The sequence below is a fragment of the Leptidea sinapis genome, chromosome 40, assembly GCF_905404315.1.
Source record: "Leptidea sinapis chromosome 40, ilLepSina1.1, whole genome shotgun sequence".
In the NCBI taxonomy this organism is placed as follows: domain Eukaryota; kingdom Metazoa; phylum Arthropoda; class Insecta; order Lepidoptera; family Pieridae; genus Leptidea; species Leptidea sinapis.
The window spans coordinates 4771810-4784113 of NC_066304.1; the positions used below are offsets into that span (position 1 = coordinate 4771810).

Here is a 12304-nt window from a genome sequence, read left to right on the forward strand (position 1 = left end):
TGTCCAGCAGTAGACGTCTACCGGCTGATGATGATGATACTAAGGTTCAATTTCACCAATGGTACGAGATAAGTATTCCAGGTATAAAATTATACGCTGCATTTACTCCCAGAATGACTCATAGTACGTTTCACCCAGTGAACGCTTATGTTTAATATCGCATCTTTCACCACTTTGTAAAGACAAAAAGTTACTCCTAGAATAACTATTAAATTAATTATTGTAAATGCATACAAATTAAATAGGTTTATCATTGTCTCGGTACAGTATAGCATAACAGGACATTTTTAATGTAGTCATCACTTTGTACCTGCGTCATTTTTTCAATCGAATCCTTTTTATCGCAGTTGTAATAATGCTCATTCTTTCTTTGGAGCACCTTGGATATGTCATCGCTTTCACTGTAGGATTACATTATTTTTGTAAATGCTGCGTTTTTAATAATATTTTATCTTAAACGCAATTCAATGTGTAGAAGTAGGAATCAATGATCGCTCAGTTATATTAAGCATCGGTCTCCACTGCGCTCCAAATAGATACCTCATTACCTAAGACTAATAGCATTTTAATTCAGGCAACTATTAGATGATTGTGTGCGTCGCATCATGACACTCGATGGCATCTTTAAAATTTCGTAACATACGCTCCGTGTTATTTTACATTGAAAATAATAAAATTCAAAATACTTACTGAGTATATGTTATCCTAATGTCTTTCTTATTTCTTGTAGTATTATTTTTACAAAGTCTTACTACGGAACTCGGCATTTTAGTTTCAATTATTAGCAAATCTTAACAGATCATGTAGCACGTCAATGTCACACATTGTTCGAGACTGGCTCGAGTGTATACACTTGGGCGTAGTATTAGTTGCCGTACTTTGCGACTACGCTTCCGGTATCTAGTTGGAGCAGCGAAGTCCAATCCATAATCTAAGGCCGGTCGCTCAGTTATAATGTACTCTGTGCACTCAGCTAACATAAAAATTTGACGCCATTTTGATTTTATCTGAAGAATAAGCCAGTTATTCCTTAAAAATTGGTGGTATAAGAGTAACTCCTGTATAACTTTGTTATTCTCAGGATAAGTAGTTTGTAAAATGAAGACATGGTTATCTAGGTGTAAATAACAGCTTTATCCTAGGAATAGAACTTATCTAACTCTTCTTCTCTCTAAGAGCGCCATTTGTTTCCGAAGCGTTAGTAGTATCTAGAAAAAAGTACTCCCACCTTAAAGGCCGGCAACTCATTTTTTGACACACCTGTTGTTGCGGATGTCCATGGGCGGTTGCCTCACCTCTCCCCATCCCGTGAGCCTCTTGCCCGTTTGCCCCCTCTTATATAAAAAAAAAATAGTATATTACAAATGACATCAAAAAGAATTGTAAAGGAATAAATTTTGTGAAAATAAGTACCTTTTATGCCTTTTTTTATTCACAGAAGCAAAACAAACAAATCGAGTATTTCCCCCTCAACGCTACATCAGTTCAATCATAGATAATTTTTTTGAGTAGAACCACGAAAGTACACGATACAAAGACATTACCGCTTCACGCAAACAACGTATTAATGATTCTAGAACTGAGATAAACACAAATAATTGTGAATTAGGTTAATGATTCTCCAAACTCAAGTAAGTTTCATTTTATTTCGTCGGAATCGCTCCTAAGTTTAAGTGGAAAGCTTTGAGGTTTAACAGAGGGATAGTCTGGAGTTTATACCTTATTTCCAATTGGGTTGGATAAAAGAAGGCATCAGAATGAGCTATTATTATATCATTAGACACGTTAGAACTCAAAAATGGTTTGATTATTATAAAATTTTGCTAATGTTGTAAATAATTAAAAGCATAACACTATTATACCAAAAGGCTACTTGGCAAAGGATGCCGCTAGATTATGAGTACCTCAACGGCGCGTATTTCTGCCGTGAAGCAGTAATGTGTAAACATTATTGTGGTTCGGTACGAAGGGTGCCGTAGCTAGTGAAATTACTGGGCAAATGAGACTTAACATCTTATGAATCAAGGTGACTGGCGAAATTGTAGTATCGCTCAGAATTAAGGAGATTTTCAAGAATCCTGAACGGCACTGCATTGTTATGGGAAGGGCGTATCAAATACCATCAGCTGAACGTCCTGCTCGTCTCGTCCCTTATTTTATTAAAAAAAATCCAACAAAATACTTACTAACTCGAGTAGTAGGCATTATAATTTTATGTCTGTTCCTGGTGTTAACATTATGGTTATCACAGTTTCTAGCAAATTTACTTATGTGCATAGGCACATATATGGTCATAGGACCACACATTACATTATTTGGTTTGTAGCAGAAAAGATGTTTATTATGATATTTATATAATAATTAAAATTGATACATACCAGGCTCTCATAATAGTTATATGACAGCATGACTTGGGATTTAATTTGAAAACAAGTAATAATTGTATTTCCAATAAAGAGAAACAAGTAAACGAGTCATTAAACGAAGAAATAATATCTCGGGAAACAGCGGAGTGTCTCGAAACCGGAAAATAATTTATTCCGCTCCCTGAAGACTTGGCGAATTAAAATCGAGAATCTCTTGTTGTCATTGCGTTGATAATGCCCAACCTACTTTCTGTTCGTTTCAATTGGTTTTATATTATTTATTCAGCTTTTGATTTGCCACTCATTCTGGGTAAATATTGTCCGCCATGGATAGTAAAATTCCTAACGTCACTCCATATACATAATATACACATAAATATCGGAAATTCGGTTAGTTGAAAAGATCATACGTTATTTAATTCTTTGTTTCGTGCTTGTGATATTATTTTTTGTTTTTTAAAGGACGAGACGAGCAGGACGTTCAGCTGATGGTAATAGTGCAGTACCGCTCAGGATTCTTGAAAAATCTATAACTTCTGAGCGACACTACAATTGCGCTCGTCATCTTGAGATGTAAGATGTTAAGTCTCATTTGCAGAGTAATTTCACTAATAAAATATTGAGAAAAGAAAAGGGAATCTTTAGGTACTCACTAATTAAGGCGGACACGTGAATCTCGTTATTCCATAAAACCAGACGGATGCGAGTCGTATTTGTACTGGAAGGATAACATACGTGATACGTATTATATCGTGAAAACTTTGCACAGAATTCCGGGTAGATTATGGGTACCACGACGTCGCCTATTTCTGCCGTGAAGCAGTAATGTATAAGCATTACTGTGTTTCGGTCTGAAGGGCGCCGTAGCTAGTGAAATTACTGGGCAAATAAGACTAACATCTTATGTCCCAAGGTAACGCGGGCAGTTGTAGTACCGCTCAGAATTTTTAGGTATTTCAATTACTATCAGCTGAACGTCCGGCTCGTCTCGTCCCTTATTTTCATAAAAAAATATAAAAAACCCTTTGGGTGCATGCTGTCGTGATGCAAATGGATACCAACAAAATACTTTAAACTATATCATCATGTTATATTTTAAAAGAACAAACACGAAACAAAAACTTAATAACTTAATTGAAATCTATCCATTTGCTTTTTTTTTGTTATATGGAATCGGAGGACAAACGAGCGCACGGGTCACCCTGTTGTTAAGTGATCACCGCCGCCCACAATCTCTTGCAACACCAGAGCAATCACAAGAGCGTTGCCGGCCTTAAAGGAAGGTGTACGCGCTTTTTTGAAGGTACCCATGTTGTATCGTCACGGAAGCACGTCACGCACAAGGAAGTTCTTTCCACAGCTTTGTAGTACGTGGAAGAAAGCTCCTTGAAAACCGCACTGTGGAGGACCGCCACACATCCAGATGGTGGTGATGATATCCTAACTTGTGGCGTGTCGCGCGAAGGTGGAATAGCTTTTCTGTGATCCGCGCGCAAGTGAAAATTGCTATCATTCATTGTATTTATAAATAATTAATGAAAATCCAAGCCATCAAAAACATAACTTGTAAAAAAATCAAGTCTCGTAATAACATCAAAAAACAATTTGATAATAAAGCCAGTGTAATTTGTACAGATATAAATATAACAAACCGCTAATTAATAAAAGCTCAAATTAATTAATAACCGGGGCGGGCTTGTAAGCTGTCCGTCAGAGAGCCTCCAATTTTTCCGCACAATTTTTCTTACTCCAGACCGGGGTTCTTGTGATTTATAGCATAATGTTTAAACAATAAATCAAGTGCTTACTTTTTATAGTCTGGCTTCGAATAGATAGCCGGCTGATTAATATTGTGGCGAAATATATTTATGAAAAAGTTTCTTAACAATTGATTATAAAGTCTCTATTTGATTGTAATTAGAGGGTTTAAGAGAGACATATTACGTTATGGTGAGATTCTTGCGCCGTTTCTTCTCTTATCGTACAATTTATTTTCGGAGCAGTGGCTTTAATCGACTTCGAAATATCCCCTTTCCAATAAGGAACCTCCAATATAAACTAGGTTTTCGCAGTAAACTTAAAGTGTTCCTTAATACTCATCAAAAAGTACAGGAAACTCTTTTACTTGACACCAGTGCTATTTAAAAATAAATTATACGACCTGTTATTGTTATGATTTCTTTTAAGTGAGATTCTTATTAATATCAGCAGAATTAGCACTCATTCAATCACATTATTTTTTGCTTTTAGTGTTCTTAATTATATCACTAATTATTGAATTAGGTCAGGTCATGAAATTTTATGTAATTTTTGTTTTGTTGGTATTACTTTTTTATTGTGATATTATTATTTTAGAATGGTAACCCTTCATATAATATGTATAACCTTTAAGTAGTTTGACAATCCGCTAGACCACCTGGGGTTCTTCGGAAGACCAGCGCTGATCATATCACCTGTGGGTATGATCAGTATTATGCTGAGGTGAACTCCAATTCTGCATGTTGATGTAAATTAATAATTAAGTTTACTTGTATACTTAAGTTTTAAGTTGCAGAATAAATGATTATTTTCTTTCTTTCTTTCAAAAGAATACTTAATTTAATAAATTTTGATAGAATCAATACATATTGTCAAAATTGACGCTGTTAATTGAGTAATTATATTAAAACAGAAAAGGTATTTAACTACTTAAAACTATAAGTGAATATAAAATTAAACAATAAATATCTTCTTATAAAATACATTATAACCACACACACATTAAAATCCCCACGATGAAGGTTATATATTTGAAGTACCTCTTTCAAATTATTAATTAAAAGCAATATATAAAGCCAGTGAATACTTCATTCAGGTGCCGAAACACGGTTCGCTTGCCTTTAATTATCAGCACTAAATCAATAAGTGGCAACTTCCAAACAAGTTACCATAAAGACCGGGGGCTTGTGTCGGCGACGTCATTATCTTCTTAATATTCCAACGGGACGAATTTCCATTAAACTTTGTACATTTTAAACAGTTGCCTCTACCGCCTGTTTCAAAATTCATCGCCATATTAAAGGTTCCGCAAAGTGTTTTGTTTAAGTTGAACAGTCGCTGCTTGGCCGGTGACTGTGTGACATTCTTATCATTTATTCTAACTAGGAATTTTCATTAAGTGGCCAATTATTTTTGTTGAGCCTTTACCTTGTAGGCTTTTGGCGAGCTTATGGTATTTCGGTCACTCCGAATAAAATAGCTTCTATGTTTTTTCACTCTTTTAAATTATGTTTTTCGGCATATGCATTTTGTTTATCCGATAAACACGAAAAATATATATATAAATTTTTCGGATTAAGAAATATGCTTTATGATACTCACTTATAATGAGGCTTTCTATTGGTAACAGAATGTTCTGAATCGATTCAGTAGATACAGATAATACAACCTCACAAACTTTACTTTTTTGTAATATTAGTATAGGTAAATGTAGATTGAGCCACGACCTTAGAATTGAACAAAACATACAATGATTTACGATCCATGCGTCACTCGGACGCGTTCGCTCAACTGAACAACCAACTAATTTTACCAAAAACCAAACCAAAAATTTACCAACCGATAAGAGCGCTCGGACGTAACCCGAGAAGCGCGAGTTCAAGTCACGCATCGTTCATAAATTTTGGTTGCAAATTTAATTTTTATAGGTAGGTAAACTCTTTATTTATATAGCAAATACATATCTGGAATCAATTTGAAAGCTATACGAAAGGTGAGGATGAAATGTATTGTTTTAATAGAACCAAACATGCTTGTGGTGCGAAAGGATGATATAATTTTGGGCAGTATGACTGGTGAGATGGTTACTATACTCGAGGTCATGATATTATGCGATCATATTATATAAAGAAGAAAATATAATTTTTTCCTTTAGTGGCATTACTTTGACCACTAATTATTTAGCGTAAGGAAAATTAGTTTATGAGAAAACACCAAAATCGTAGACGTGCTCCGGAACAACACACCTCGCTATAAAAATAATCTTTTTCAAACTAAATCTAAATTAACATTACACAGTTCCGGTCACTACCCACTGTCAGTTAAAATTTATAATAAGTTACCACAACACTTAAAAGCTCAAATATATTAAAAAATTCATGAGCTCTTTGAAAAAGTTACCTAAAAGTAACTAGTTTACTAAAAGTTACTATTCTATTTATTAATAAATACTTAGACGAAAAATATTAGAATGTCTGCCCCTCTGTTGTTCATAATGCCTTACGAGGTGCATGCATGTGATAATTATTTGATAAATACTACAATTTTGTTAAGTAACTAAGTAACGCAATTTAAATAAATATTTACTGAACAGATGCTTAATTGAAGCTTGGTCATACAATAACAGAACCAAATTAAACGTAACACTAGCCGGTATATTTATGTAGTTTCTTATTAAGGTAGGCACTGCATAATTGCCGCATATATACGGTAAGCGTGCCCCCATACATACCTAGGTACATAAAATGCATAAAAGGCATTTATTTTCTCAAAATTGATTCCTTTTGAATTATTTTTGATGTTATTTCTAATATACTAGATACTACTACCGCTTCGTAAACAAATGGCGCTGTGAGAGAGAAGAAGCGGCGCTAGAAACTCTCCCAGCATTCTTTTTTAGCGCTCTTATCAATAAAAATTTACAATATTGTACACTCATTTCTATCGCTATAAAATAATCACAATCTAGTCGCAGGCTGTCCGATCAATTCAGCTGTGGAGTAATAGTACTTACGACAGAGCCTTTTTTTTATAAAATTTTAATTTATTTATAGATAATGCCTGAACAGTGGCTTGGACTTCATTATAAAAGTGTATATATTTACCCTTAAAGCTATTATGGATCCTATGAAGCCTACTAGAATTACTTACAAGCAATCCCTTATTTCTAGTGTTATAATAATATCCATACCTAGCTCACTTCCGGTGCGAAGAAGCTTTCCACTGGTGAAGGCTGTTCGTAAAGTAATTGTTAAGTTTTTTTTATCATCTATATATATATAATGAAAATGGTTTCCTAATTCCAACGTTCCTTCTTTTTCAAATTCGCCCAGCGAAGCGGGCGGGAACGGCTGCTATATATATATAATGAAATTGGTCTTTGTTTGAGGCTCCTTCACGCCTAAACCACTGATCGTATCGACATGAAACTACCACCATTCGATGCGAAATTTATCCAAGATGCTTTACGGCTACTTTTTTTTGTTTAATTTATTTCCTTTTAAAATTCGCCAAGCGATGCGGGCGGGAATGGCTAGTGAAATTATGAAAAGAAACATAAAAAAGTCAGCTGACATATTCTTTTATAACTTTAGTAATTTAAACAATATATAATAAAATTCAAACAAAGCAGTTATCATAATAAAGTAAGGAAGTAAAGGGGCCCCCACACAGGGTTTAATTAAGATAAACTCGATAGGAAAATCTCATTAGACTATACAGTGCCGCGACATTAATTATTGCGAAACTTTGATAAAATATTATATCATAACTAACTTGGAAACGAGGCTTTGTTCACCTGCAGTCATAAAAATGATAATTTTAGCACAACTGCAGTATATGAACATACATTAAATTTAAAAGTAGATATGTGTTCTACTCTGTTAAGATACTTTGTTTCATGCACTATGAAACATAATCCAAATTCAAATATTTTTATTTAAAATAGGCTTTAAAATCACTTTTCTTAAGTCAAAAACTACCACCCGTTCTAAAATTTATGCCTCAGACCTGAGGAGAACGGGCGCAAGAAACTCAGCAAGCGTCTTCTTTTTAAAATAATTTTTCGTCCCAAATAAAATATACTATCGTACAATAAAATTTATTAGTAAATGTCCTGGGGGAGATCGCTCCATTCCCAATCTGTGGTATCATTAAGAAGGTCATTTACGTTATAGTAACCTTACGCTCTACCACATAAAAGATCTTAAAAAATCTTTTGAATTTCGAAATTTAATTACTTAATCTTTTTAATTTTTTAAATTTATATTAAAACAGAACATAAAAATTTTATCAAACAATTTCAGTATAATCGTCCAACTATCTGCTTTTGTGCCGTTCTTAATGTACTCATAAATTGTAATTAATGTAATAACAGTAGGATAGAAACCTCGCGCATATAATGAAGATTCCATATGAAAAACATTTATTTCACAAATTTGTAAGATTTACTCAAAAACATGTATTTCCTAGAAGAAGTTTTATGGAATTTCTGCACACTATTCTTGTCGTCAACACGCGGTATGCGTTGGATGAAACAACATGTTTTTCGTCCATTTCGTCCATTGACGATAAACAGGACCGAAAAGGGCTCTCATAATGGATAAATTCTTATATATGCTCATGACATGTACTTTTCTGCCGTGAAGCAGTAATGTGTAAACATTACTGTGTTACGGTCTGAAGGGCGCTGTAGCTAGTGAAATTACTGGGCAAATTAGACCTGAAATCTTATGTCTTAAAGTGACGAGCGCAATTGTAGTGCCGTTCAGAGTTTTTGGGCTTTTCAAGAATCCTGAGCGTTACTTTATTGTAATGGGCAGGGCGTATCAATTACCATCAGTCGAACGTCCTGCTCGTCTCGTCCCTTATTGTCATAAAAAAAATCTAAAAATTTTGGTTTTCGCGCACCAACTCACCCAATATTCCACCAATTTTAAATTTAATACATAAATATTTTTGTTACAATGTAAATTCCGAATAAATCCACAGAATATCCAGCTTAAATCCTCCCTTTGTGCATGCATTTTAAATTCGCTGAAGCAGGAACCAATAAAATATGAGGCGTTATTAGGGTCACGTCACACAGGTAGCGGGATAATAAACGCTGCATTACGGTTGCGAGTTTATCTGAGCGCGATAAATTATATTTCTCATTACTGTTTGCGCTCGCATTGCGATTAAACTTGCTGTTACAGCGATACTTGCATAACGGAAATTGTATTGTTAATGTCCTTTGCAATTTACTTATTTATCATTTTACTCAAGCGGCTAATTAAGACAAAGTCTTCGCTGGTTGTGTATATGTCATATATCTCACTATCATTATCACAGAGACATACACCAAAGCAAATGTTAATATTATCATTAATCACATTACAAGATCACAAAAATATCAAGCGCATTTATCACGGGGAGTGTTCCGAAGAGCTGTTTATCCTTTGTTCCTGCCGCCGAATTCCACCTTCGCACGACACGCCACAAGTTAGGATATCATCCTCACAATCTGGATGTGTGGCGGTCCTCCACAGTGCGGTTTTCAAGGAGCTTTCTTCCACGTACTACAAAGCTGTGGAATGAGCTTACTTGTGCGGTGTTTTCGGGACCATACAACATGGGTACCTTCAAAAAAAGCGCGTACACCTTCCTTAAAGGCCGGCAACGCTCCTGTGATTACTCTGGTGTTGCGGGAGATTGAGGGCGGCGGTGATCACTTAACAACAGGTGACCCGTACGCTCGAACCCGAGCCTTCAAACTTGCTTGCAAGCATTCGCTACCGCTACGTCAATTGCGCAGTCGTAACATTACATGATTTGTGAAAATATCTCACACCAAGAACCGTTAGAATAAATTATATTGTTATAATGAATACTACAGTGTATGAAGACGAAAGTTTTCAACCAGTGTGTGTTGCAAGAAATGAGTTTCGGTACGCAGACGTAGTCGCTAACTAGGGATGAGAAAGCTCATGGTCGCTCATAGGGCAATGGAGAGGGCTATGCTCGGAGTTGCCCTGCGAGTTCGAATCAGAAATCAGGAGATGGGTAGACACCGACATAGTCCAAATGATTTCGAAACTGAAATGGCAGTGGGCAGGGCACATAGTTCGACGGGCAGATTGGGACAGTAAAGTCCTCGAATGGCGACCAAATACCAGAAGTTGCAGTGTTGGTAGGCCCCCCACAAGATGGACCGACGATCTGGGCGAGATCGCCGTAATACGTTTGATGAGGGCAGCGCAGGACCGATCGTCGTGGAAATCTGTGGGGGAGGTCTTTGTCCAGCAGTGGACGTCTTCCGGTTGATGATGAATGAATACTATATTATCATAGAGAAAAGATCACACTTAGCGTATAGGACCTTTACATGTACTTCGATATTAATTTATTAAAGGAGAAAGTTTGTGTGTGTCTGTCTGGTGTCCCAAACGTATATAAACGTATATATATATATATATATATATATGTACAATCAAGTAAATCTAAGATTAAGGATTGGTCTCCGCTGCGCTCCAACTACTTAGATACCGTATTACCCAAGAACAAATAGCACTGTAGGTGATTACTTGCCGACCTTTTAGTTAGGTTTTCTGTGTCTTCCCCAGAATACGACAGGCAGCCTGAACGAGTAGGCTAAGGGAGGAATTCTCCAACTCTGACGACCCGGACCCATCCTGGATTTAATAAATCTAATTATAAATGTATTCTATTAATTACTTAGTCTCAGTAATGATTAGAGGTAGTAGATTAAAAAGGTTGCCATTTGTAGGACAGGGTCCCTCCTTGATTCCCTTTTTCCCATTCACTGCCAATGGAGAGAAAAGGTTCTAGTTAATCAATGGACCAAAAACTAAAATAGGCATACATTTGTTTCCGTGAACCCAACATAAATAAACTGCACTTATTGTAAAAAATTGTGTAATTTCACTTAATTTTATAACTGTTCAACGAATTTAAAACTATAATTAGTGATTTCTGTAAGTCATTCCTTTTTTTTGTAAATGCTGATTTTCGAATTAATCTTATATATAAAATTCTCGTGTCACAATGTTCGTTCCCGTACTCCTCCGAAACGGCTTGACCGAATCTCATGAAGTTTTGAGTGCATATTTGGTAGGTCTGAGAATCGGACAACATCTATTTTTCATCCCCGTAAATTTTAAGGGTGGTCCACGCCAATTTTTTTTTTTTAAATTTGATTTGATTATGAGTCAACATTAAAAAATATTCATATAATAACTTAAAATTTTCACCCATCTACGATCAGCAGTTACTTTTATATCGCGATTTTACTATCGGCAATACAACGTTTGCTGGGTCAGCTAGTATTTGTATAATATGTAGTTTATTAGAAATTTACTCAGTCTGTAATTGAAATCTCCTCTCTAAGATTTTCGATTCTGATGTAAGCCTATTCTATTGTGGCTTGAATTTTGCTTTACATTTCATTGTTAAAAAAATTCAACTAATTAATCCATCCAACTGTAATTAGTTTTGCTGAATGAATTCTTGCAATAATGCAAAAAACTGGTTGTACGAAAGCATCTGATATTTTTATATCTGCAGATGTAATATAGACATAGATTTAACATTGACTAAAATAATTATTAATATCTTAACGAAAAACACAATGAATCACTTTTAGCCAAAATGCCTCCTATCATATATTATCGGAACCACGAGCCTTACTACAGCGCCCTCTCGCGTAAACAACGTGATTCACCATTCCTCGAAAGCCTTCAGACATCCCGTCCTCTGCTGACGTTTGTCGGGAACGTGCAACCTCGTCCCCCCTTCCTCCCACATAGCCCCGGCTGTTATCGATCCTCCTCACAAGTGTTAACCAAAAGCTCTGCCCGACTTTGTTACGGTGCAAATAAGGCCTAATTACAAATTAAATCCTATAACATCGCTGTGTTATTCAGGTGGGTTAACTGTTATATAGAAACCTGTGTTTACAACGTGCATTTTGTAAACTTAATAATAAATAATTATTGTGCGTGTTAGCTTTCAAATGTGTTATTTGCCTATTGTTTTCATTGTGTAAACCACTCGAAGTCGATATTTCTGGTCTTATAATATGTGTAATCATTAATTTTTTTGTGTTGTGTGTAATTCTGTTGTTTTACGTTAATTATGTGAAGGTTCTGGAAGTAGGTCGCGTCTGTAGATGCTATAATATG

The 12304-nt window shown here is 35.4% G+C and overlaps 1 protein-coding gene across 2 annotated transcripts in view; it reads left to right on the forward strand.

Annotated features, from left to right (window-relative positions):
- Positions 1 to 12304, forward strand: part of LOC126976422 (syndecan) — a 319751-nt gene that overhangs the window by 298290 nt on the left and 9157 nt on the right. The window lies entirely within an intron of this gene.